General features: G+C 49.4%; 1 protein-coding gene across 11 annotated transcripts in view; it reads left to right on the forward strand.

Annotated features, from left to right (window-relative positions):
• MSI2 (musashi RNA binding protein 2) overlaps positions 1 to 24,863 on the forward strand; it is a 387,830-nt gene that overhangs the window by 108,791 nt on the left and 254,176 nt on the right. The window lies entirely within an intron of this gene.

The raw sequence follows: 24,863 nt of genomic DNA on the forward strand, positions 1-24,863 counted from the left end.
CTGGTTTTACCCTCTCATTTTCTGGATGAGAAAACTGGGGCCCAGTAAACATTAATAAGGACCTTGTCTCAGGTCATTCAGCCAGTCAGAAACATGACTGAAATTTCAGGGTTCTGGTTTGTGCCTTTCTCCTTAAATGAGGATGTTGATCTACTTTTAAAAAACAAGAACAAAGGCCACATTTTGGTCTGGTTTCAGCTGCAGAGCGCTGAATCCACTCCTCCCTAGTTTAAGCAGAAAGGAATTTGTTGGAGGGCATGAAAATGCTGGCAGAAATCATCAGGCGATGGAGGAAAAAACTCTAGGTTGTGTTTTTGGGAAACGACTCTTGGAGCCTTGCAACGGGTCTGGGTCTTCAAGTAGCTGTTGCCTTTCCTGTCACCTGAAAGCCACTTGGCAAATTGGGAAGCTTCGCAGTTCGGATCCGTGCCCGGGCTGCCCTTGTGAGAGGCGCCTTGGTGGCTGCTGCCTCACCTTCGTCTTTTCCAGCAAATAAATTCTCCATGAGGGCTCAGCTGAGATGCAGGATGTAGCTGCCGAAGAGCCACATGCTTCCTGGCCCTTCCTCACTTTTCCATTGCCTGGGTAGCAGGGAGCTTGTGGGAGGTTGTTGGAATGGACGATGGACACCGATTTACCATGAGGACTCATCAGTTTCGTAAATGGGTCAGATACACTTGAGGTCTGTGTTACAGTTATGGAAGGTAAACTAGCAGAGTAGCAAAAAACAAAAACTGGAGGGTTGTACAAAATATAAAAGAGATTTTTAAAAAAGGAGCGGCTGTGTACAGAAACATTGTCATGGGATGGCAGTACTACTTTATATTGCTTTAGGATATGTCATTTGAAGTTCAGTTGCATTTTTGCAACAATAGGCATAAATGATGCGTGGTAATTTAGGACTTGACCTGACGGACAATAAATTCAGGCCCAGACCCAGTCCTTGAACTTGTAACCTGATATTGATCACTAAACCTTTAGCATACTAAATAATTTTTTCCTGACCTTTTCCTGGTGTGATTCCCTTTGTCCTTGAGGGAACCCTGCATTCCCTCTCAAAATCCAAAATGTAGAAAGATGTTTATTTTCTCTCATCTATCAAGGAAACCACTTAATGTTTACTCTGTGCACAGTTGACAGTTGGGAACTGATTTTAGCAAGGTGGAAGCAAAACACAGGTCCTACACACTATGGGAACAGTCATCTTGGTTTCCATGTCTTCAGCGTGGCCACTAGGACTCCTTGTCACCTCTGGGAATTCCCCATACAGATGGAACATCATTCTTTGCTGTTCTTGGCCATTGTCTGCTTCTGGGGTGGCAGCTGAGTGCCCAGAGTTTACAGCCCTGACTTGGCTGGGTTACTGTGGGGTTTATTGAAGAACGTCCAGTGCGATTAAACTGACAGACTTATGGGAGAGGAAGGAAGGGAATAATGGGTAGAGGGTCAGAATCCAGAGAGTCATGCCATGTAGTATAGGCATTGGCAGATCGAAGTCCCTGGGAACGGTGATCAGCAGCCTTCTCAGGCCCTGAGCTGGTCAGGTGGGTCAGCAACTCTTACTGAACATTCTGTTTGGAGCAGGGGAGGGGAGACCTATGAAAGATACGATTCTGTCTCCAAGGGAGCTTACTTTTCTGTGCAAGTGTGTGGTAAGCTTGCAGCTGGGGAGAGCCATGTACACGTCAGTACTGTTTTTGGACCAGGCTGGGTGCTTTTCAGCAATGTTAGATGTCTTTGGACCTCTCCATTAGATGGCTTTGGGCAAGCGATTTAACATTGGGAATCCTCAGTGTCCTCAGCTGTGAAATGGGGATGATGAGGAGCCTTAGTTCATTGAGTTGCTGGGAGAATTCCATGGAATAATGCCCGTAAAATGCTTAGTCCAGGGCTGGGCTTGCGGGGGAGGGCTGGTCCCATGCTGTAAGCCGCTACCGCGGTCCATGCTACTATTGTTCTTGCTCTTCTGACCTTTACAGCCTTGACTCTTGACTCCTCATGGCACCTGCCGGAACAGGAATCCAGCTCTAGATTCTTGACTCCAGAACCCACGACCTGGACATGAGACCTCTTCTCTCTGCTGGCTCCTTCCCTTCCTCTTCTGCTTTTCTTCCTCCTTCCTGCATCCCTTATCTCATTCCTTTCCCGTCTTTCCTCCTTCTCCATTTTCCCAGAACTTGTTGTGTGCTTGATAAAAAAGGACACCCACTCATTGCGTTCTTGGCGGAGAAGATGGGACACCTCATCGTGTTCAGAAGGGGTAGTGTAGACTGATGGGTGAAGCGTGTAGACTTTGGAAACACATTGCTTGGGCTCCTGATCTAGTTCTGTCCTTTACTCTGTGTCTCCGTTTCTTTTGTCTGTACAAGGGAGAGCATGATGGCTCCCACCTTGTTGGGTTGTGGTGGGAGTTCAGAATGCCAATATGCGTCAAATGCCTATAGCAGTTCCTGACACACAGTGATGAGCTTATCACACTGATGATGATGAAAGTCGGACGGTGTCACGTTATCCCCTCCTCCTGTGTAAGACTTCCGTGAGGATGGAACGCAGTGCCCTCGAGGCACACCCAGCAGTAATAAAGGCTCCGAAGCCACTCTGAGTTTGGGGGCCCCTGGATCCAGCAGCCTGGTGGAAATGGGGAGTTGGTGTAGGGAACAAATAGGGGATGAATTTAGAGGTGGAGGTGGCCATATTCCCCTTACTCTTGCCTTCTCCCTTCCACGCAGGGGGCCCTCCCAGCTGCTGGGTGTCTACCCCACAGCAAAGGCACGCTAAGCCCCATCTGCTGATTCTTGCCCTGGCCGCCATCCTGTCCTGCCATTGAGCTTGCACTCGCCTGCCTGCTTTAATTAGATAATATGTGCTTCCCCTTATCTTCCTGAGAGATTTCTCTTTCCATGATCACCCATGGACACCAACGTGAGATTAGAGTTCTTGCTCCCTTTGCCCCCTGCAGCTGTGACGGCTGTCTGAGATAGAGCCATCACGTGTTTGTGCAAGTGCTGGGGGAGTTGCTTGGTGAGTCCACGTGACTGGTATCTCCACTGCGTTTTCAGGAATACAGAACACTTTCGCATATAATCTGATTTGATCTTCACAGTAATGCTGTCAATACTGGGAACACGATCCCATTTCATAGATGGGGAAACTGAGGCTCGGAGAGGTAGAACATCTGGCTCAGGGTCCAACGGCCAGCAGGCATCGGAGCTGGGAGCCAAATCCGGGTCTGGCTCTGGATCCTGGCTCTCTCCTCTGGGTCATGCAGGAGCCCACGTAGATTTGTTTTTCAAAAAGACTTTACTCTTGCTTCAGTTCAGCCCTGCAAGTGTGTTCTGAAACCATGAGTTGGCTTCTTTGGTAACACACAACCGCAAAGTATCACTTTTTCCACCAGCCAGCGCTCAGATCCTTTTCCTAGGTAGGGAGTCACTGAGAGGTGCAGTCAAATGCGTCAAGCATGGGCATGTGAGGTCTCGACCTCTCCCTGACCCTGTGTTCTGGAGATGGAGAAATCTCCATCCGGTGAATTCACCCGTGGTCTAGTTTTTAGTTTGGGATTTTTCATTGCACGTAAGCTTTAGACAACAGGAATCAGAACTCTGAGGCCCAGCTTTGTCTTCCCAGCTCTTTTCGAAGAGTGCTCTGTTTCTGAGCAGCTGATCGACGAAGCATTAATGTTTCAGAAATAGTGTCCTCACCATTTGGACAGATTTGGTCTCTCATTTGCTTTCCTCAGTCAAGAATTTCTGCCTTTGGCCTTACGCCACATTTGCTGCAAAAACTTACACATGTGAATGAGATTCTGCCTTACCCTCCGATGCCCCTTCCCCTCACCCAAGGGGAGGGGAAGTGTGTGGTCATTCCAGGCAGCACTCTGACCCATAAGTGACTTTCTTTCTTTCTTTTTTAAAGATTTATTTATTTATTTAACAGAGAGGTGGGGGGGGAGCACACGAGCGAGAGAGGGAACATACGCAGGGGGAGTAGGAGAAGGAGTAGTCCCACTGAACAGGGAGCCCGATGCGAGGCTTGATCCCAAGACTCTGGGATCATGACCTGAGCCAAAGGCAGACGCTTAACAACTGAGCCACCCAGGCGCCCCTCCGTAAGTGCCTTTTTGAAGGTGCTTGGGATAGAGTCAGAGAGGAAGGAATTAGCCAATCCTAATGTCAGGAATTAGTCTGACAGTCTTTAACTCTGGCCAGAACTGGGGAGCCCTGTCTTCCATGGCGTTTGCTCAGAAATGCTCCTGGTCTGTTCCTTCACCCTCTGGTGTTACGTCACAGGCCTGGCTCCTGAGTTGGAATTGGGCAGGGATTCTGGACGGTGGCCCGGTGAACAAGGCTGCCGCACAGTTCAGTCCAGCCCGTGCATGTGGAGGGCCTACTGTGTTCAGGCATCAGGCCCTTCCTCTTGGCAGGACTCGAAAGGAGTCCTCTTCCTGACCACAAATCTAGTTCTCTGGATTCTGCAAATGGCAGAATTCGGGAAGAAATGCATTTATTTCTCTTTCCGCTTTCCATCACTTAAACACCCCTCAGAGCGAATTTGTTTAGATGAGTAGGGCAGAGGAAGAGCGTTGTGTACAGAAAGAGCCCTTGTGCTATCGCTGATTCTGCCCCACAGACTGAGGCATTGAAGGAATACCTTCCTTCCTTCCTTTCTTACTTTCGTCCCCAGCTTACTGTGTTTGGGGCATCGGCATGTCAAAGCTTTGGGAGTGGGACACGTGGGAGAGAAGGTTCTAGAGTGAGCTGGTCTTTCCTGAGGAAGGAAGGCCATACCGCGCCCTGAGCGCCCCTCTCCCTGACTTGGGGAGCAAGTGGGAACGTCAGATGAGAGAAAGCTGCATTCTTCTGTCACCACTTGGGCCCGCCATGTTACCTGTGAGAGTGGCTGGGCTTCTCTGACGGGGTGAACTTCCCCGTGATAAACTACTGGCCCGCGGTCTGACGGTCCTCTGGTGGAGTTCGCCCACTGACTTTTCATCTTGGTTTTACCCATTCTCAGCGTTTTCTATAGACCCGTCTGGAGTGCTTCCTTCGCCCCTGATCCTCTGAAAACCATCCCCACACCCTTCAGGACACAGCCCTGCCGCCCTGGCTCATGTGTTTGTTCTCCTGTGTGCCTTTGCTCCTGGGTCACCCCGCTTCTCCTGGCTCCTAGGAGCCCATGGTTTGAAAATCAAGTAGGAAAATGATCGCCTCTCTCCACTGCTAACTCTGCTTTCCCCGAGCCCTTCTCTATCTCAAAGTTCAGTCCTCCCTCCTGCCCATCCTGGGCTGGGGGAGATGGCGTGTCTCAGCTCTTACTTTCCAGAAGGGTGTCTTTATTCAATTTGACTGTTACTATTATGTGGTGAAGCATTCAATAAAAGTTGTGATTTATGAGACGTGTGTGGCTGTGGTTGTTTCTTCATTTTCTTTCTTTTTCTTCCTTTCCTCTTCCTTTTCTTCTTTTTCTTCTTCTTCTTCTTCTTCTTTTTTTTTTTTTTTGGCCTTGTCATCTATCAGGGGGAGAAAAGCCAGGCCTGATAATTTCTTGGCACATCCTGTGTTCACTTCAGAATGTCAGCTGTCGGCCTGTCAGGAAGTTATTTCTCGGATTGGTTTCTCCCTTCTTTTACTTCTCCCCACAGTCCCCCTTGTACACAGGCAGCGGCCCTGCTCCATCCTGCAGGCTGGCGATAAGGGGAAGGCTGGACGTGGTAGGGAGAGCAGCGTGGCCCCCTGTGTGGCCCTCGGCCTCCCACACTCCTCAGCGGCTACGTGTCCAACGCTCTGTCAGCTCTTGATTGCTTAATAGGGTGAGACAGGCAGGGTCCTTTCAGGAGGTTTCCAGAATTTTCTTTGTTCTTGAATACAGCACCCCCCAATCCTCTTAGTTTTTTTTTTCTTTTGGCCTGGCCACTTTAGAAATCCTTTCCTTTTTCTTTTCTGTAAAGTATGTGCATGCAAGATAAAAGGCTCTTGAATAGCGGGCCTGGCATATTGGATATTGGCTGCCGAAAATAGGCTAATTGGAGAGAGAGGCCAGTTGTCACAAAGGTGCCTGTGGTGGGTGTGGGGAGGAGGATGATCCCCTGTAAAAATGCCGGGTTGACTTTTTCCACCTCTCCCCTCCTCCTGCTTTTATTATTAGCTGTTTGCCGAAATGTATCCGAGTCTTTGTGGAGGCCTACAATAGCATTAACCAAGTTGTGCCTTGCATTCTAAGCACCTGGTTAAGGCCTTGTTCTGTGTCTGGAAATGTTCCCCGTGGAGCCCCCAGAGTGTGCATAAATAAGTCTTTAACCCACAGTGGGTGGCCTGGGAGGGACTGGGGAAGCTGGGCTGCTGAACTTGAACAGAGCATGTAACCCTTGGCTTTGAAAGCGGCAGCTTGGGAGGCCAGCATTGGATTTTGGTTGGGGATGGTGCTTGCCAGCGCCAGCGCGGAACTTGGAAGACCCACGTCTTTCCGGCCTCATGGCAGTGACGGTGACATGGGAGCAGGCTGAGGAGCACACGCACGTCCGCCAGGCTGACTGATGCAGGATCTAGCCACACGGAGCTTCTCAGACTTCGAGTGGGCAAAGCATGGTGGCCTCGGAGGGTGGTCTGTGAGCCCCCCACTCACAAGCTCTGAGCGAACGTGAGTTTCGCCTTCTAGTTGCTTATGCTCTAAGGCGGATTCTGCTTTTGTGAGCGCCTGGATCTTTTGAGTTTGAATGTTCTGTCACCCCCGAGGGTCATTGCATACCTAGCCGTGCACCTCCTGCTGCCACGCATGTCTTTGTTTCTGTCTTTGCTGCCACCTTGCATCAGGGCCTCTCATCAAATTGGGTTCTGACTCTGTCTCTGGTGGTCCCCCCCACCGATAGCCCCCCCGCTCTCGACTCACAGGTACGCTGCTTCCGGCTGCCCATGGGGTCTAGCCCAGGCGTCTGTCTGAAATCCCAGCCTCACCTAGGCCCTTCCAGCCTCGTGTCACACAGGTCCCCACGTACCTGTGCTCTAAGAACCGTGCCCCGGTGCCCCTCTGCCTGTGAATTTCTCTCTCCAGTCTTCCGGAATAACCCCCCCCCTTGTCTGCATAAAACCCCCAACTCATTTTTAGAGGTTCTCCCAAGTATCTCCATCCCTGCCTTGAAGCCTCTCCTGCTTCTTCTTCTCCCACAGGCAGTGGGTGACCCCTCTCCCCTTCAACCCCTGTAGCCCTCTTCGGTTCCCTTATGACCGGTTAGCAGATTGTTCCTCCTGGTCCTCCTCGTTCTTGTCCCGTGGCCTTCAGTAGAGGGTTGGATGCTGAGGGCAAGGATTGTGTGTGTCACTGCTGTCCAGTAGAACGAAGGACATACGCGTTCTTCATCCTCCAGTACATGTGGCCACTGAGTATTGAAAATGGGGCCAATGCAAATGAGGAACTGAAGTATTAATGACACTTAATTTTAATTAAATTTAAGTAGCCACGTGTGGCTAGTGGCTGCCGCCCTGAACTTTACACACGTGTATCATCTTGCTTCTCCTGATATTTTCAGAGACTCTAGCGCTGTACGTAGGTACTTTGATATATTAGCTGTGTGTTCTTTGCCTGTTTTCCATGCAATTTGATTTTTACATTAGATTCAATAGATTATCTACTTGAGCAGCGCTAATGCTTTGGGAGATACAAACATGAATAAATATGGTCTCTTCCTGCAAGGAACTTCAGCCTCACGGGTAAACATCATTTAGTGACAATGGGAATCGGAATGAGCTAGAGTGGCACCGTTCAGGTACAGTTGACATCCTTGCAGGTGTAGACAGAGGAGTCGTTCATGGTGACTACAGGGACATGGGACTACGCTTTAGAATGTCCATTCATGCATGTATCAAGTACTTACTGAATGTCCCCTATGACCCAGCTCCTGGGAGTGTGTCCGTGAGCAAAATAGACACAGTTCCTGGCCTCATGAAGCTTCCTTTCTGGCAGGATGGAGGCAGATGATAAATAATATAAGTAACCTCTGCCTTTGGCTCAGGTCATGATCCCAGGATCCTGGGATCAAGCCCCACGTCGGGCTCTCTGTGCGGCGGGGTGCCTGCTTCCTCTTCTCTCTGTGCCTGCCTCTCTGCCTACTTGTGATCCCTGTCTGTCAAATAAATAAATAAAATCTTTAAAAAAAAGATTAAAGAAAAATAATATAAGTAAATCAGAGGGTGTGTTAGGCTATAGAAGCTGGAAGGAGGTCCGCAGGTGCTGGGGAGTGGGAGGGCTTGTGGTATTTTAAGTAGGTTGGTGAAGGTAGCATTTGAGCACAGACGTTTGGACTGAGGTGTGATGGGAGTTCCTGGGTGAGGGGTGCCGCTGGAACAGAGGCCCAAGGACCGGGCGTGTGTGCCCGGGTCAGAGCGGCAGTGCGGTAGCCATGTGGAACCTTGGAGCCTGTGATGATGGTTTGCGGTGTCCCTGCAGATGTTCTGTCTCCCTAATGAAACGGTCAGCCTGCCCAGGACGGTGACTCTAGTTCTTTTTATTTCTCTTCCCAGAAGGTTTTATTCCGAGTAGCTGTTCAGAAACTGTGTTGATTAAGGGACAGTTAAAACTAAGGCAAATCTGGGCGCCTGGGTGGCTCAGTTGGTTAAGCCATTGCCTTCGGCTCAGGTCATGATCCCAGAGTCCCAGGATCAAATCAAGTCCCGCATTGGGCTCCCTGCTCCATGGGGAGTCTGCTTCTCCCTCTGACCTTCTCCACTCTCATGCTCTCTCTCCTCCAAATAAATAAATACAATCTTTAAAAAAAAAAAAAAAAAGCCAAAAAACTAAGGCAAATCTATGATGAGATTTGGCAAAAGGGAAGGTCTGAGAAGGTCAGGTCTTTCCTCTGGGTTAATTGTACAACAGACTCTTTGTTTCTGGGTCTCTCTTTGTGCAGCTTGAGTCTTCTGCAGGGTTCAGGTGGCTCAGTCCCTGTGTTTTTAAACATTCCTTTGATCTGGGTCATCTCTGGGACACAGAGAAGGTTTGGGGGAGCAAGGGCCTACGAGCAGCAGGAACAGAGTAGAAGACCAAGCCGGCCTTTTGGCCGGGGTGTGGGGCGGCGGGGAGAGACAAGATTTGTCTTGTCCGGGAGATAGGACAATTTGGGAGAGGAATGCCTTATTTTCCAGCAATGACTTTGACTTGGCTCTGGGTCCTTAGACAGGAAGTGAGCTATCCTGAGCTGCAGAGCTGTCTGGAGAACAAGTGTGCAAGATGATCATAGCTTCAGGTGTATCCCACGTATTAAATCCCGATTTTGCACAGGAAGACAAGAGGGCTTTTGGCCAAGGGCAAGAAAGGGCTCTCAGAACAGATTGCTGTTTTGAGGTGGCCTCTTGGAACTGTTGCTATTTACAGTGATCACAAATACAAAAACCATTTCTCTCTAGAAAAAAAAAAAATCTGACGGTGTTAGACTTCTGCCTTTCTAAAGGCAAAGTTGACCACGGCAAGTGTGTGGTGGCGTCCCTGGGGGGCCATTCTCATGTACATGGGTAAATCTTCAGTGCCAGTTGCCATCTGCAGTAAGGTTTCTCCCTAAAGGAATGATTGCAACTAAGCCCGGACTGCCAGCACTCTGGGGCTCAGCACACCCTTGGGCCTGTGTGGGAGGCGTCTGTGTGACACAGCTCGGAGCTTGCTGTCCAGCTCCACACACTGCCCGCCCTACGTGTCCTAAAATTGACCACCGATACTGTGTGCCTGAGATCTGGACCCAGCGACCCCGAGAACTGATGCCTCTTTATCTCTCTAAACATCTCTGTGTTGTTGGACACCGCCGACCACTGCCTTTGGTTTGAAATGCCCTAACTTGGGGCGCCTGGGTGGCTCAGTGGGTTAAGCTGCTGCCTTCGGCTCAGGTCATGATCTCAGGGTCCTGGGATCGAGTCCCGCATCGGGCTCTCTGCTCAGCAGGGAGCCCTGCTTCCCTCTCTCTCTCTCTCTGCCTGCCTCTCCGTCTACTTGTGATCTCTCTGTCAAATAAATAAATAAAATCTTAAAAAAAAAAAAAAGAAATGCCCTAACTTTACTGTAACAATTCTTACTGCTCTGTTTCAAATTACCCCTGAATTTAGCAGCCTGAAGCAACTATTTTATTGTGCTCAGGAAATTACTGGGTCAGGAATTTAAGCAGGGCTCGGCAGGAGACCTGGTTTCCGCTTTGCCGTGGGTAAAACCTCAGCTGGGAAGGCTTAACATGTTGATGGTAATCTGGTGGCAATGGGCTGGACCTATCTGAAGGCTTATCCACTCATCTGTCCGGTGCCTGGGCAGGCATGGCTCAGAGGATGGAGTTTCCACATGCGGTCTGTTTGTGTGGCTGGGCTTCCTTACAACATGGCAGCCTTGGGGTGGTTGGACATCTTACCTCCTGTCTCCGGTCCCCAGGGATGGGTGTTCCAGCGAACAAGCTGGAAGCTGCAGCACGTTTTGTGACCCAGCCCTGGAAGTCACACACCATCTCTTCTGCTGTGTTCTCCTGGTTGAAACAGTCACAGACTTACTCATCTTCAAGGGAAGGGGCATAGACCAAGGGGCCGTTTGCTGTAGTTGGCGAGACGGTTTTCTCTTGCTTCTCTACTGGTTCTCTGGCTGTGGCTTTGGGTTTCCGGAAGATGGTGGGATTCCTCCTAGTGAATTCACTCTAAGTCATCTGTCCTGATCTTTCTCCTGAGCTCCAGAACAGATATGTAAATTGTCTTCTGGGGATGACAAATTTAATGTACCCAAACTGAACATGTCTATCGTTCCTCTGCAAACCTAAGTCTTCTGCAAGTCCTTATCATGGTTGGTGACTTCCTCTCCCTCATCGCTGCATCTGGCCATTTACCCAGGGCTGATAATTTTGTTTCCTACTCTCTCTTAAATCTCTTCCTGCTTTGTTATGCAAAAGAACCTTGCTTTAGTTGAAGGTCCCTTCATCTTGGGCTATTATGATAAGCTTCTAACCGTCCTTACAGTCTCTGTGTGCAAGCTCTCCAGTCTGCCCTCTACGGAATGACTTATCTCAAACACAAAGCTGGCCGTGTTATTCCTCTGCTTAGAATCATTGCACCCTTGTCTAAAGGATGAAGGTTAGTCTCCTTGGCTATGATCTACAAGACCCTTTGTGATCTAACCCTTGCATCAATCCTCATCTCCCATCAAATCCTCCTTTCCACTTGATTTCTGATCGTACCAAACTTTTGGTGCCTGAAACAGTGATGTGTCATGCTGCTGTGATTCCAACCACTCTTCTTTCTTGCCTTCCTGGAACACTCCTACTTATCCTTTAATCCTATCCCCAGTTAGGCCTCTCCTCTTTGAAGCCTTCTCTGACTCTTCTGACAGTTTTTCATGGGTTTGTCTTTTTTTGCATACTCGTGTCATTGGGTGTTTTCATCAGGTCCCTGTGAGAGCTCTAAGGGCATTGAACTAAATCATTTAGTTTGGGCTCCTGTGGGCCTGGGTAAGTGACAAGGGTGGTCATTAACATCTGATGTTGAATAGAATTAATCAGGGGCTGGTGATACAGACCCTAGATGTTGTCATTGAATCTGTGATTGCCAGGTGTTTCAGGCCCTTCTCTATTTGATGTGGCCTTTTAAGTGCTTGGCAGAGGTATCAGTTGTCCTTTTTGTATATCAAGATGCCTTTCGGGGTGCCTGGGTGGCTCAGTAGGTTAAAGCCTCTGCCTTCAGCTCGGGTCATGATCCCGGGGTCCTGGGATCGAGCCCCGCATCGGGCTCTCTGCTCAGCAGGGAGCCTGCTTCCCTTCCTCTCTCTGCCTGCTTCTCTGTCTACTTGTAATCTCTGTCTGTCAAAAAAATAAATAAAATCTTTAAAAAAAAAAAAAAAGATGCCTCTAACAGATTACCAGCTGTGTGTGTCTCACTAGTAGGGGAAGGTTTGTCTGCCTCCATCCAGCAGGGCCTTCCAGTGCAGTGGTTTGTGTTCTGGGGCTCTTGGATAGAACTTTGGGCAGCTCTTCTTAGGAATGAAGCCTGTTATCTCATTGTGCCAGCAATAAGGAATGCTCAGAATGACCGAAGGGGAAAGAAAGAAGACGGGGGGCGGGGGTGCTTAGGAACCTGGAATCATCCATAGACTGGGTAATTTAGGGCAGGAAGTATTCATTCACTCATTTGTTTAGCCTATATTTATTCTGTGCCTGCTATAGGCTAGGCCTTCTTCCAGGTGTTGGTTATATACGGTGAACAAAACAGACCAAAGTCCTTGACTTATGAAACTTCCATTCTGGGGGCTTGATTGACCACGGCTCTCCCTTAGGAGGCTTCCATTCAGGATTGAGAGGTGGCGGGGGGAGGCCTCCTGACCACAGTGGATTGACTGTGAAGCCCTAGCTCAGTACCTTTATGCATATTGGGCACTGAACAAATGTTTGTGGAGGGAATGAATGGTGTGGGACAAATGAGGTTTTAACTGGGCCGATTGTCCTTCCTTGACGGAAGAGAACTGGATTTTATTAAGCGCTTGCCAGGTGCAGAGCAATTTTCCCATAGAAGACCCTGGTCTTCCAGGATGAAGTGCCCTTCCGAGAGACTGTGCGCCATTTGCTAGGCCGTGTAGCCGATTTGACAGCCCTCCAGAGTGGACTCTGAAATGAGCCCTCCACGTTTTGGCTGACAGTTACAGGTCCCCAGTTACCTCTTTGCCTCAATAAACATCCAGCCCAGACCAGTTAGCTGGGTTGGGCACGTTGGGGGACATATCTTTTCTTTCTTCTCTCTTTTCTGTTGTTTGGTTGGCCTAGTGCAAGTGTTTTCAATAGAACAGACATCATGATCATAAAACATCTGTAACACTACACATTTAGTGAAGTTCCTGGCAGGCAGCGCTCTGTTTGATTGGTGAATGTTTTTTCCTTTCCCCTCCTTCCCCACCACCTTCGTTTGTCCCTCCGGAAAATAAAGTTTTCTTTTATGTGAGGATTTATAGAAATATGTTCCTGGCATGAGGAGAGCACAGACCTACTAGGATATTGGTGTAGCAGAGAAATATTACCTCCGAGGCACAGACCGTTTTATCTCTTATGGAGAATGACCTTCCTCTGTGGAACAGTCTGTTACTCTTCATAGGGTAAGGGGCTGCCTAGGAGAAGGCAGATAAAGACATAGCTTTGCACCGAGATAACATCTTTTTTTGTGAGAGCATCTTCAGCCCATGGAAATACTGTGGTTGCCCAGTGCTGCCACTAGAGGTGGGGCTGATTTAGGGTGGTGTCTGAGAAATCTTTGGGAAGTAGAATAATCGTTGGCCATTACATTTACAGAGTATGCCTCATGCCTTTTCCAGCTGCTTTTTTTTTTTTTTTTCCCTTTCCTGTGGTGTAGTCTGTGGGGCAGGCAGGGTAGGTTTGATCCTCATTCACGGCTAAAGAGAGCTGAAGTCACTGGTGGGGAAGGGAAGGCATTTGGGAGGGGAAGAGGAACTTTTACGTACCTGTCATTCTGCCCCATGCTAAGCACGTTTCATGTGTAACTCTTTTAATCTCATTTTGTCAAGGAGAAACCCAAGTTAGAGAAGCTTGGTCGGGGTCACCTAGTATATATGGTTGGGATGTAACTTCCTGGGTTGGTATTCTTTCTACTTTATCGCTTGCTGGTTTGGGGTCCTGGGGTTGGAACCAGACCCTTCCATCTCCAGAATCTCTAAATCTGATGCTCTTTTCAGCCTCTAAAACCCTCTTGGATTTAGAAAGATCACTTTCCATCCCTTTAGGAGGTAGGACATTTAATAAATGGTGGAAAGCCTTGCTCATGGTTTTCTTGGCTTCTCTCTTTCACAGCAAACACTCCTTGGCTCCCCCCTTTTCCTCAAAGGAAGTTACTTGTGGCAGGTGGTAGGGGCCAGACCAGCGTATCCTTGGGGTGGGGGAAATTTGATTTTGTTTTTCTTGACAAGTAAAATTTATGACCTAACAGATGGCTGAGTGTGTTTCCAAAGACGACCACACCAAGGGTGCAGTGTGCTTATCTCTCCTTCTGCCTTCTCCACCACCTGCCCTCCTCCTTCCCCCCTATTCCCTGATGTTTCTGGAACAGTGGATGGTGGAACAGGGAGGGACTTGATGAGGCACACTGATCCCAGGCCCCGTGCTGGTCACTAGGACTGGTGTCTAGGTGCCTTCCTTCTGGTTGGTGCTTGCTTTCCTAGCCACTCTTGTCCAGGCCTCCCTGCCAGCCTCTAGCATTAAAGGACCCCAACCCCCCAGGATGGCCCTGCTTTTTCTCTTTCTTGAGTGAAGAGTGGCTTCCCTGTTTCGGCCTTGTGTAGGTTTCTGCTGCCTCCCTGGCTTGGCCTGCAGGGCCTTCCCTGTTGGGCTTGGCCCCTCTCCTGCTTTCATTCTAATACCTTGGCCACAGTCATTCATATCCACCTGTGGCCTTTTGGCCAGTGTGGAAGATGCCGCTGCTCCTGTTGGGGAGGTCCTTCTCCCCCTTTCTTTCCAGGCTACTCCTGCAGTTGATCTTCAAGCCTCAAGTCATGTCCAGCCCGGTGCCCCCAAAGTTCCACCTTGCTGTCATAACACAGCCTCTTCCTTGACAGGAAGTACCTTCAGAGCAGATGCCAGATCTCGCTCTGCTTAACATACATGGAGCTTAGTGCATAGGACTTGGCTCACAGTAGGTCCTCAAAACAGGTCTGTTGAGAGAATGAATGGATGAGTGTGTCACCAGAGATGATTCTCCACCATATGTTTTCTCGTCCCTCTAGGGCTCCAGTGTCACTCTCGTATTCAGCATTTTCTGAGCTCCTACTGTGTGCCAGGTGTGTTCACATACTTCTCTCTGGTGATCCTAGAGCAGTTCTATGGCACGTAGCTCTTGCCCCCACTTTTCCCATGGCTTGCCTGCAGTTACACTAGGGAAATGGTTGAGTTAGGGCTCAATCCAGTGCTCCCTGGTTCAAGCCGCTTCTCTTAGAGCCCTGCCGGCACCTTAGAATCTTCTGGAGAATGTTTAAAAACTACGGATGCCCAGGCTTCACCGCCAACCAATGAGATCAGCATTCCGAGGGTGGGGCCGGCCTCTCTAGGTTTTCAAGATGCCCCAGGAGATGCTGGGGTGCTGCTGGGCCTGGTGGCGGCTGCACAACGGGACTGTCGGGGAGCCTGCAGCCTGGCTCGGCTCGTGGATTAGGTGAAACTTGCTCATCAAGAACTGATTGCCGTGTGCATCTGAAATATGCTAATGAAGGTAATCAAGGCTAAGGGTTAAGGCTGCCATTTGTTCTTTCGGCAAAATCAACTGGAGGGCTTGGGGGATGGGCGGCCTTGGCTTCAGAGCCTGCCTGCCAGCAAAGTTTCTCTGCTTTCCCTTCCTAAGAGGAGCCATTGCGTGGTTGCTATGAGAAGAAGGGGTCTAGTTCTCACCGGGGTGGGTTCTAGAAGTCTCTCTCTCAGGCAGTCTTCCCCAAAGTACAGAAGAGGGAACTCCCTCCCAAGCTTGGTTTTCCTTCTCAGAGCGTATGTGTGCCCTCCCAGCCAGCAGGCAGTCCAGGAAGGCATGTGTGTTGACTTCTGGTTCCAGCGAGTTTCAAAGAACCTCACTTCCATGGAGAAACCATCTCTCTGGCATTGGCTCCCAGCTGACCTGAAATGTCTTAGGAAGGGAGCAGTTTGGGAACCGGGAGCTCTCCTGGAGTTCCTGTTCTGCATTCGCTGCCTCAGTTGGCGTTGCCCATGCCGGGGTCTGTGTCCCAGGGGTCAAGGGGAGAAGGGAGGCCCAGAACTGCGACTTGACCTCCTCTCATCCGACCCACCAGGGCTCCGGTGCTCATTTACTCTGCCTTAGTCGACACAGATGTGCTTGGCGATGCGAGCAGGTGGGCAGAGAGAGCGTGTTTGTAAAGTGAGGACCGGTGTGTCCTTTGGATCACTGCCCTAGGCCTGGTCAGCCCGGCGTCACCAGTTGGCGTCACCACCTCCAGGGCCCTAACCTCACCGTGAGGCGTCCTCCAGGTGTTGAGAAGAATCCCACCAGGCTGCAGGGTGGGCGGCCGTGACAGGCACAGATGGAAGGCACAGAGTTCCCAACAGCCCCGCCATCCCGGCGGGCCCTCCTTCCTCACCTCTTTCTGGGGTTCACTCAGAATCTGCTTCTGCTGTCTCGCTGGGGCTTTGGAAGCACCTCTTTCGTATGCAGGGATGCACAGCTTCCTCGCAAATTCAGCAACAGTAAAGGGTACTTACTTAATTTCGCTTAATACCGCTGCTGTAAAAGCTGATGGGTTTTAATTGCATCTCCGTATTGGCAATCATTAGAACACCGGAGAGAGTTGTTGGAGCCTCCCGTGACTCACTCTGTGGCGAGTGTTAGGGAGTGGGGGCTCCAAGAAGGGTGGCGTGATGGAGAAGCTACCTGTGGGTGCAGAACAGGTCGGGTGCCTGTGATCGGGGTGATGGCCAGCCTGCCGCTTCGCCCCCCAGCGTGGATTGACGCGTGGGTCGTGATCTTTAACTTCCTGGGCTTTGCAAGGCAGCACTCCGTCTCTGCATCCCTTTCTGCTGCCCCCCCGGAGCCCCCCGTCCAAGTGCCACTGATTAGGATATGACTGTTACTGATCTGTGGACAGGTCACCCATGTGGGCTGCAGCTTTCCCCCCAACCAAGTGTAAAAGGAAGTAGTATTTTTAAATTAGCCTGGGAGGGAGCCAGGCAGAAGGCTCTGAGCTGGAGGTGGGAGCCCGCCGGAGCAGCCTGATCATTTCATTACGAGATCACGTTCTCCAGTAGGTGAGTTACTGTTGTTTTAATCAGAGGTAATGTTGTAACCTGACTATGCCGGATAATTGTGTGTAAGTTATATTCCAGCCCCATATAGAGGAAGGCTATTTTTTTCCTTCCAATTTTAAAGCTATTTAGAGGGAATGCCAAATTGTAGCCTGAACCCCAGTGCTCTCTGGCTTGTAGCTATAGATGGGGAGAGAGAGCTCAGAAAAACATTGGCGGTTATATTTATAATTAGTTTCCTCTGAAGTTAAATTAATTTCTGCAGTTGGCAACATCAAATATTGTTACACCTTTGTCCATTGGTCAACCAGGGGATCATTACAGAGCACATGGATGTAGCTGGTGGATACAGTAGCAGGCGAGAGCATGCTTTCTGGGACATGTGGGTTTATTTTTAAACCCTTTTTGCATACAGACTCTCTATTTAGGGATCTTTTTGGCCTGTCATGAAAAAAAAAAAACAAACCCCACAACAGCTTTATTGAGATGTAATCACGTGCCGTACAGCTTACCCATTTAAGGTGCAGGTCAGTGGTTTTTAGAATATTCACGGATACATGCATCATCTCCACAATCCACTGTAGAGCGTGTTCAAAACCCCCAAAAGAAACTGCTACTCTTTTGCCATCATGATCCCCGCTCCCCCAGCCCTGAGCAACAACAACTAATCGACTTTCCGTCTCTGTGGCATTCCCTGTTATGAACCTTCCTGGGCATGGAGTCCTATAGCATGTGTGACCTTTTGTGACGGGCTTCTCTCACTTAGCATAATGTCTTCAAGGCTTATCCATGTTGCAGCATATGTCCATATTTTGTTCCTTTTTGTGGCTGGATATGACTCCCTTCCACAGATCATATCGCACTTAATTTATCTGTTCATCCTTGCTGGGCATTTGGGTTGTTCCAACTTTTTGACTCTTACGAACTGCAACGAACATGTTGTGTGAGGCTTTGGGTGGACAGATGGGTGTGTAGGGGGTGGTATGCACTGGGAGTGGACCTGTCTGTTGGTCACCTGGTAACACGCCGTGTAATCGTCTGAGGGACGGCACCATTTTACGTCCATCCCCACCAGCAGCGTCTGGCCTGTCATTTCTGCATCTTTGGTCAGACTTGCTCGTCCTGGTGCCCTGTCCTCTCCCATGGCCCCCCTGTACTTTTCCGCTGGGAAGAAAGAAGACCACCTTAGACACAAATGAAGGGGTGAGACAGTTGAGTGAATAGGAGGGAGATTTTGACTCTGTCTTTTGTCACTCTGGTGCAGTGAGCCATCAGACACGTACCATCTCAGAGTCTCCATTTTCTTGATTGTGGGAGAGAGGCTGAGACCTGACCTGGGATTGACAGGAGGCGGAATAAGGCAGCTCGTGAAGAGGGCATAGCCCTCGTGCAGAGAGTGCGTGATGAGAGCAGAGCATTCTGAGCACCAAGGGAGATGGAGGAGACCCCGGTCTCCTCCCAGCCTTTTGGGTGGTATCTTATAGGCACCTGTTTGTGAGCCCTGGCCCCGCTTGTAGGAAGTGTTATGCCAGGGCGATCTAGACTCTGTGGGCAACACCGAGCAGCATTTGGGTCGCTCCCTCATCTCCTAGTAGGTATCGCCTTACCTTCTGAGGCAAAAACTTGCCCCTGTGGTCCCCTAAGGCGGGTATGCACGTGATGAGCGTGGACTGCCTTCCTTGGGAGGGTAGATTTGGACCGTCACACGTGGGAGCAGTGTTCTCCTCTACAATGGCAGGGGGCTTCCATGTGGACTTCTACTCCACGGTCACCAAGAAAAGATGAGGCCAGGGCTGTCATGTTGTAGGGCGCCTGGCCCAGGTAGGTCTTCATATTGGTTTCTTAACAAATTAAGACAGCCTGCAGGGATTAACGCTTAGAGACGTCTTCTCTCTGAGTTCGGGAGTCCAGAAGTCTGCAGTGAAGGCATTGGCAGGGCTCATTGCTACTGGAAACTGTGAGGGAGAAGCCATCCATGCCTCTCTGCTACCTTCTGGTAATTGCTGGCAATTCTTGGGGTTCCTTGGTTTGTAGACGCATCTCTGCTCCATCTTCACATGGCCTTTCCAGGGGTAGCGTGTGTCCCTTCTCCTCTTGGAGAACCCAGTCATTGGATTTAGGGCCCTCCCTGCACCCAGGATGATTTCATCGCAGGATCCTTATGTTTCCAAAGACCTGGGTGGACGTGAATTTTGGGGGACTCCAGTCAACTGGTTCACTGTGGTCTTTTTCCACATACGATTCTAGAATCATTTGGAGATAATTCTAGTACCTGGGTTCTGTTTTTGTGTGCTCAGTGAGTTTTGCCACTGGGTTCAGATACTGTGGCAGTGGTGGTAACGAGTGGTAGTTTAGAGGCAGGAGGGAAGGGTGGAAACAAATACTGGGGGAACTTGGGAGTTTTAGAGGGCATGTCCCTCAGAGGAAGCTCCCTGTGGAACGGGGCTGTGGAGTTTGGGACTTCTGTGACCCTGGTTAGCCCTGCGAGAGCTTCTTTGTCATACAAAGACTAGGCTTAATTTTCAGATGCAGGGAACCAACACTAGAATGAGAACATACAGTTTTACCCAAGAATCTGAAGAACAAAGTGTTCACCAGATTCAGAGTCTGGGATGGAATTTGCATGGTACCCACCCGCACATCCATTCTCCCTCATCATTCTGCTTTGCCTTTAACCAGCACATGAGCCATGTTGCTGGGGCTTGACTTTTCCATCTGTAGAATGGGGATGATGGGCAGTCAGGCTGGCAGAATCCTGCCCAGCACTAGCATTCTTAACATCTTCCCCGGGCTGTCTCCACCTTGGGGCTCCCAGAGATGGGAGAGCTTCTGTAAATGAGTCAGTGCTCTTGGGCAGTGAAGATGACTCATCTGTGTCACCAAAGGGGGAATCTGAGCTCTTTGCAGGAACGTGGTATTGGCAAGAGCTGACTTAATTTCTCTGGGCTTCTCTCCTACCCATTCAAGACTCTCTAGAGCCACGTCCTACCTTTCCATGCATTTGTCAGAAGGAGAAACATGTTTAGTTACTGTGTGTGTGTGTGTGTGTGTGTGTGTGTTTAAAGATTTTACTTACTTATTTGACAGAGAGAAACAGCGAGAGAGGGAACACTAGCAGGGGGAGTGGGAGAGGGAGAAGCAGGCTTCCCGCCGAGCAAGGAGCCAGATGTGGGGCTCGATCCCAGGACCCTGGGATCATGACCTGAGCTGAAGGCAGACATTTAATGACTGAGCCACCCAGGAGCCCCATAGTTATTGTTGTTTTACTGTGTGACAACTAATATCTTTGGGACAGAGCTCCTAGAGCTAAGTTTTCCCCATCAGTCTCATTCTTCAAAGTACTTTCTCCTTTCTAATACCTCTGCCTTTTGTTTTCAGCACACACACACACACACACACACACACACACACGCAGACACATGCACATTCATCTGCTTTATCCTGTTTTACAAAAATACAACCAGCGGCCCCACTCTGAGTGACCCTTTCAGATGCAAACACATTTTTTAAAAGGGATTTTTTTGAAACTTCAAAAAAAAAAAAATCAGCTCTTTGGTCAGAAGCAGGAAGGTGGGGTGTTCTGGGCAGCTCTGGTTAGCAGCTGGCTTTGGTCAGTTCTTATGGGTAAACAGCAATTTTCCAAACTGGAATGGGTGCTGGGGTTTTCTTTGTGGAGCCAAGAGGTGTGGAGAGCAGTGGTGTTTAGTTAAATTACGGGTCTAGATGCAGAATGTGCAGCCGTGATTTGTGAGAGCCTGAACCCTCCCAACCCCCTGATGCGTGTGCGCGCACACACATACACATCCCACTTCCTGGAGTGCCGCCCGAGACTAGAGACTATAAAAGGAAGGGCATCTGTTTGGAGAGGTGGCTGTCCCCAAGGGCGCTGGGCTCTTGGTGGGTATCTAGTATCTTAAAGAGTGGAAAGCATTTGCACGAAGTGTTTTCTACAACCCCTCCACCAAAACTCCATGCAAAGGACATTTAAGCTTATTTTCCTAATGGATTTTGGATTGAGCCTTCTCTGGAACAGATGGATGGCTCTTCCCATTTGGGGGCATGGTGGGGACCGCCTGGGGCCTGCCTGAGCATTTTGGTGCAGTGGCCAGCTTCCCTTGCTTTGTGTGGTTAAGTGCTATATGGGCGTGAGGGCTGTGGGTCAGGAAACAGTTACCCAAAGGGCCTGGCGCAGGAAGAAAACACAGGTGGCTCTCTCCACTGTGGGTGGAGAGGACTTTTTATAACACAAAGGACTGTGGAGTTGGGGGACCCGCGGTAAAGTGTCCTCCTTGCCGTTTCCGAGGTCAGAAGAGGGTTTAAGCTCTGGGGATGCTTGGGCAATTCCTGGGGCAAGTAGCAGCCAAGATGGAAGGTTCGGGACTAGAGACTTTCCCCAGACACACACACACACGCACGCATGCGCACAGACGTGGACACAGAAACTTTGATAGTATCGATAAGAATTTGAGGACCTCCAGTGAGTCCCACTGGGAGCCTGGACATGACAGCTAGCCCTGCCCCTGTCCTGTCCTCGCCAGCAGCCCTGGAGATGGAAGGAAACAGGGTAGAACGTGTGATTCTAGAGTCCTCTCTGCCTGCCTCCCGTGTCCCTCTTCAGAATGCAAGTCATCAAGCCCTGCACTGTCCATTTAGCAGTGATAGCGCCGGGATTCCCAAAGTAAACCCCCCCCCCCATTTCCTCCAGTGTGCCCCTGGTGTGTAGAGCCCTGTTGCCCCCTGGCCTTGCTCTCCTCTTGCAAAGCCAGGACACTGTTGGGTAGCTAACTGAGTGTTGCACATCTTCCCACTGGCCTTTTCACGTCTGGAAGGTTTTGATTAAACCAGTTTCCTTTTAGCGTTTGCCGAAGAGTGGGATCACTGTATCTGAGCCCGTTCCTGGAGAGGATGTTTTAGTAAGTTGGACTCTTCGGCATAGTGTCTGGGGCCTGGGATTTCTCATCCTTCTAAAAAAAAAAAAAAAAGTACTTTACAGACTTTTTGGGGACATGTAGATTTATGGCTGGCTGTCTGCCCCAGTGTCTAAGCTCTGGCTTGATAGGTTTATGGCTGTTGAGCAACTGTAGAGAGTGTAAGGGGGGGTCTTTCCATTTAACCAGTTACTGGGGAACGAACATTCTGTTGAGTTCTGTTATCTGGGACGAAGACACGTTACTCATTTAATTACCTGGGTCCATGTGAACATTTGGAATATAAATAGGGTCTGCTCTATACCCACCTGTCTCTAAACAATGTATAAATGGCACCATCGGGTTCATTTTATAGAATGCTTCTCCAGAGTTTCTTTAAGTTGAGAATTCCACTAATGCATGTTTGTGGATCACAGTAGCATGTCTTTATAGATATTTAATTACTTGGCTGGGTTTAAAAAAAAAAAGGAATGAGAAATCTGAAATGAAACTATTGGGGAGTCTTTGCCCATCTGAAATCACGTAGGAAAATGGTTTTGAAATTACAGTGGAAGAGAACGGGGCACCCAGACTTGATTTATCAAAGATTTTTGTGTGAAATATCTTTCTGTCACACATTTATTCTGAGCTTGGAGGATGAATGCAGTAATTGACTTTGGATTCGGTTACGGTGACCACTTACCTAGCATCTGCCTGGTGTCCTGCTAGACACTTTGGCATATGTTATTTAATTTAGTCCTAATAGGAGCCTTGCGTGGTAGGCTAATTATTATATCTCCATTTTATAGTGGATTGAATTCTACATTGTATTGGAATGTAGGCTCCAACACCTAGCACTTAACGTATCTGTTGAATGAATGCATTAGGAAAGTTAGGGTAGTAAAATTTGGCAGTCAGTTAGTGTCGGGAGAGATTGAAATCTGGAGAGGGACTGATGGAGTTTCACGGGAAGGTGACCTTGTCCTCCAGAGGGACTTACGGAAGGGCTGAGAAGGGAGGTGGACAATAAGGAGCAGAATAAGATGCCCACTGCTTAATGAGAGGTTCTTGGAGTTGACACTGTAGATGCTGGTGGGATCTTTGTAGCATGTTCTCACGTCCATGATCTTATCTCCTCTCCCGTTCATCTGAAAAGAGACGAAAAGTGGTAAATCACAGCTTTAAACACGTGTGTAATCACTGCATGCCTCTCAGAGCCCATAGGAAGTGTGCAGAATTGCTAGCACAATGTCCTCGTAAAATTGTGCAGCAACCCCGCTACAGGGGCGCTCCAGGTGGGGCTCCGTCAGTGGGCTGTGGTGGCATGTGTCCCTCCCAGAAGCTGCCAGGCCAAAGCCGGAGCTCCTTGAAGTCTGGGAGCCTCCTTCTGTTAACAGCTATCATGAGTCCTGATTGATGGGAGTTGGGGGTTAGTTGGGACCGATGCACCCATCTGGGACTGTGCAGTGCAGAGCATGGGGCCGGACCTCAGGGGGGCGCTCCTCAGCACAGCCCACCCGTCCCCACCCAGGGGGCTCTCAGCCAGGGTGCTCCTTGGAGAGGTGGCTTGGTCCTCTGTTCCCTCAGCCAGGGTGTCTCAGCCTGGGGGACAGTGGGGATCCTGGCAGCCACAGCCCCTGTATTTAGGCCTCCCACATCGAATGTCATGGACACAAATGACATTGTGTGTGTGTGTGTGTATTTAACATTCTCAGCTTCATCTTATTCACTTATTTTCGGGATTTTAGTCATGCTTTTATTTACATGTTCTCATAAAACATTTCCCCTCAGTTTTACTGAGGTGTGAATTGACAAAATTATGAGATATTTAAAGCGTACAAACATTATGATTTGCTAGATATGTACATCGTGACAGTTTCTCTTATCGGGTTAAGACTTTGGGCTTTTATTATGTGCAGCCAAATAGGTGAGACCCTGTTCTTATTTAACATTTAAATAAAATTTTTCTTAGTAGCACATTTAAAAAAAAAAAAAACCCAAACTGAAACACACACACAGCCTAGACTCAGGGTTCAGAATAAAATTTATTTTCTTGTTTCGCTTTTGGCTCCTGCCCAGGATGTTCATTTCTGTCTCTGAACCGTTTGTGTCATTTGCTTTGGAACTGTTGGGATTCTGAAACGTGACCACAGCCATTCATTCTTCCCATCGGAGAAGACACTGTGGTCCCGCTGGGGTGGGATTCTCTGTGCCTGGTGTCTACTTGGCATTGTGGAGGGAGGGTACCGAGAGGAATCAGGAACTCAGTGTCTGGGGAGGAAGGAAGACAGACAGGATCACCCATGATTTCTGCACTGGGTGGGAAGAAGTGGGTGCCAGGACAGGCTGGTGGGTACGGTGTTAGGGTTTCAGAAGAGGGGGGGACAGCTTCTGGACGTGGTGACGGCATAGATAGCTTGTGTTTTGGAGAAGGTCATTGGATCTTGAGGGATGGTTTCGACTTGCTGTGGGAGATCTAGGCACAGAGAGGCATTCTCGGGAGAAGGGCTTGTATGGATGAAAGGGCAGATCCTGGGGGCTTAGCGGGGCTTGACTGAGTGTAGAGTGAGTCAGGGCGAATGGTGAGGAATCAAGAGGGGAAGGAGAATGAGGTCCGAGCTCGAAGGGTGGCCCCTGTGTGCAGGGCCGGTGTCTGTCAGCTCGGTGTAGACAGCCCATCCATATGTTTGCATGATGTGTGAGTTTCTTGTTCTTTCTTTCTTTCTTTCTTTCTTTCTTTCTTTCTTTCTTTCTTTCTTTCTTTCTTTCTTCCTTCCTTCCTTCCTTCCTTCCTTCCTTCCTTCCTTCCTTCCTTCCTTCCTTTTTTTTAGATTTATTTATTTATTTGACAGAGAGAGAGAGAGATCACAAGCAGGCAGAGAGGCAGGCAGACGGGGGCAGGGGGGAAAGCAGGCTCCCCGCTGAGCAGAGAGCCCAATGCGGGGCTCCATCCCAGGACCCTGAGATCATGACCTGAGCCGAAGGCAGAGGCTTAACCCACCGAGCCATCCAGGCGCCCATGTGTGAGTTTCTTATTGACAAATTTTATGGTACTTTCTGGGCAGCGATTTTTATGCACATGATTCTGTTCTGTTCACATCTCTTAGGTTGAAAATAGGTTTGATGTGCCACTTTTCTCTTTGTGCCAGAAATCAGAATGAAGCTGTGTATGGTGGCTTAGAGGTTCTGAAGTCCGCTCTGTGTCTGTATGAAAC

This window comes from Lutra lutra, chromosome 16, assembly GCF_902655055.1.
Source record: "Lutra lutra chromosome 16, mLutLut1.2, whole genome shotgun sequence".
Taxonomy (NCBI): Eukaryota; Metazoa; Chordata; class Mammalia; order Carnivora; family Mustelidae; genus Lutra; species Lutra lutra.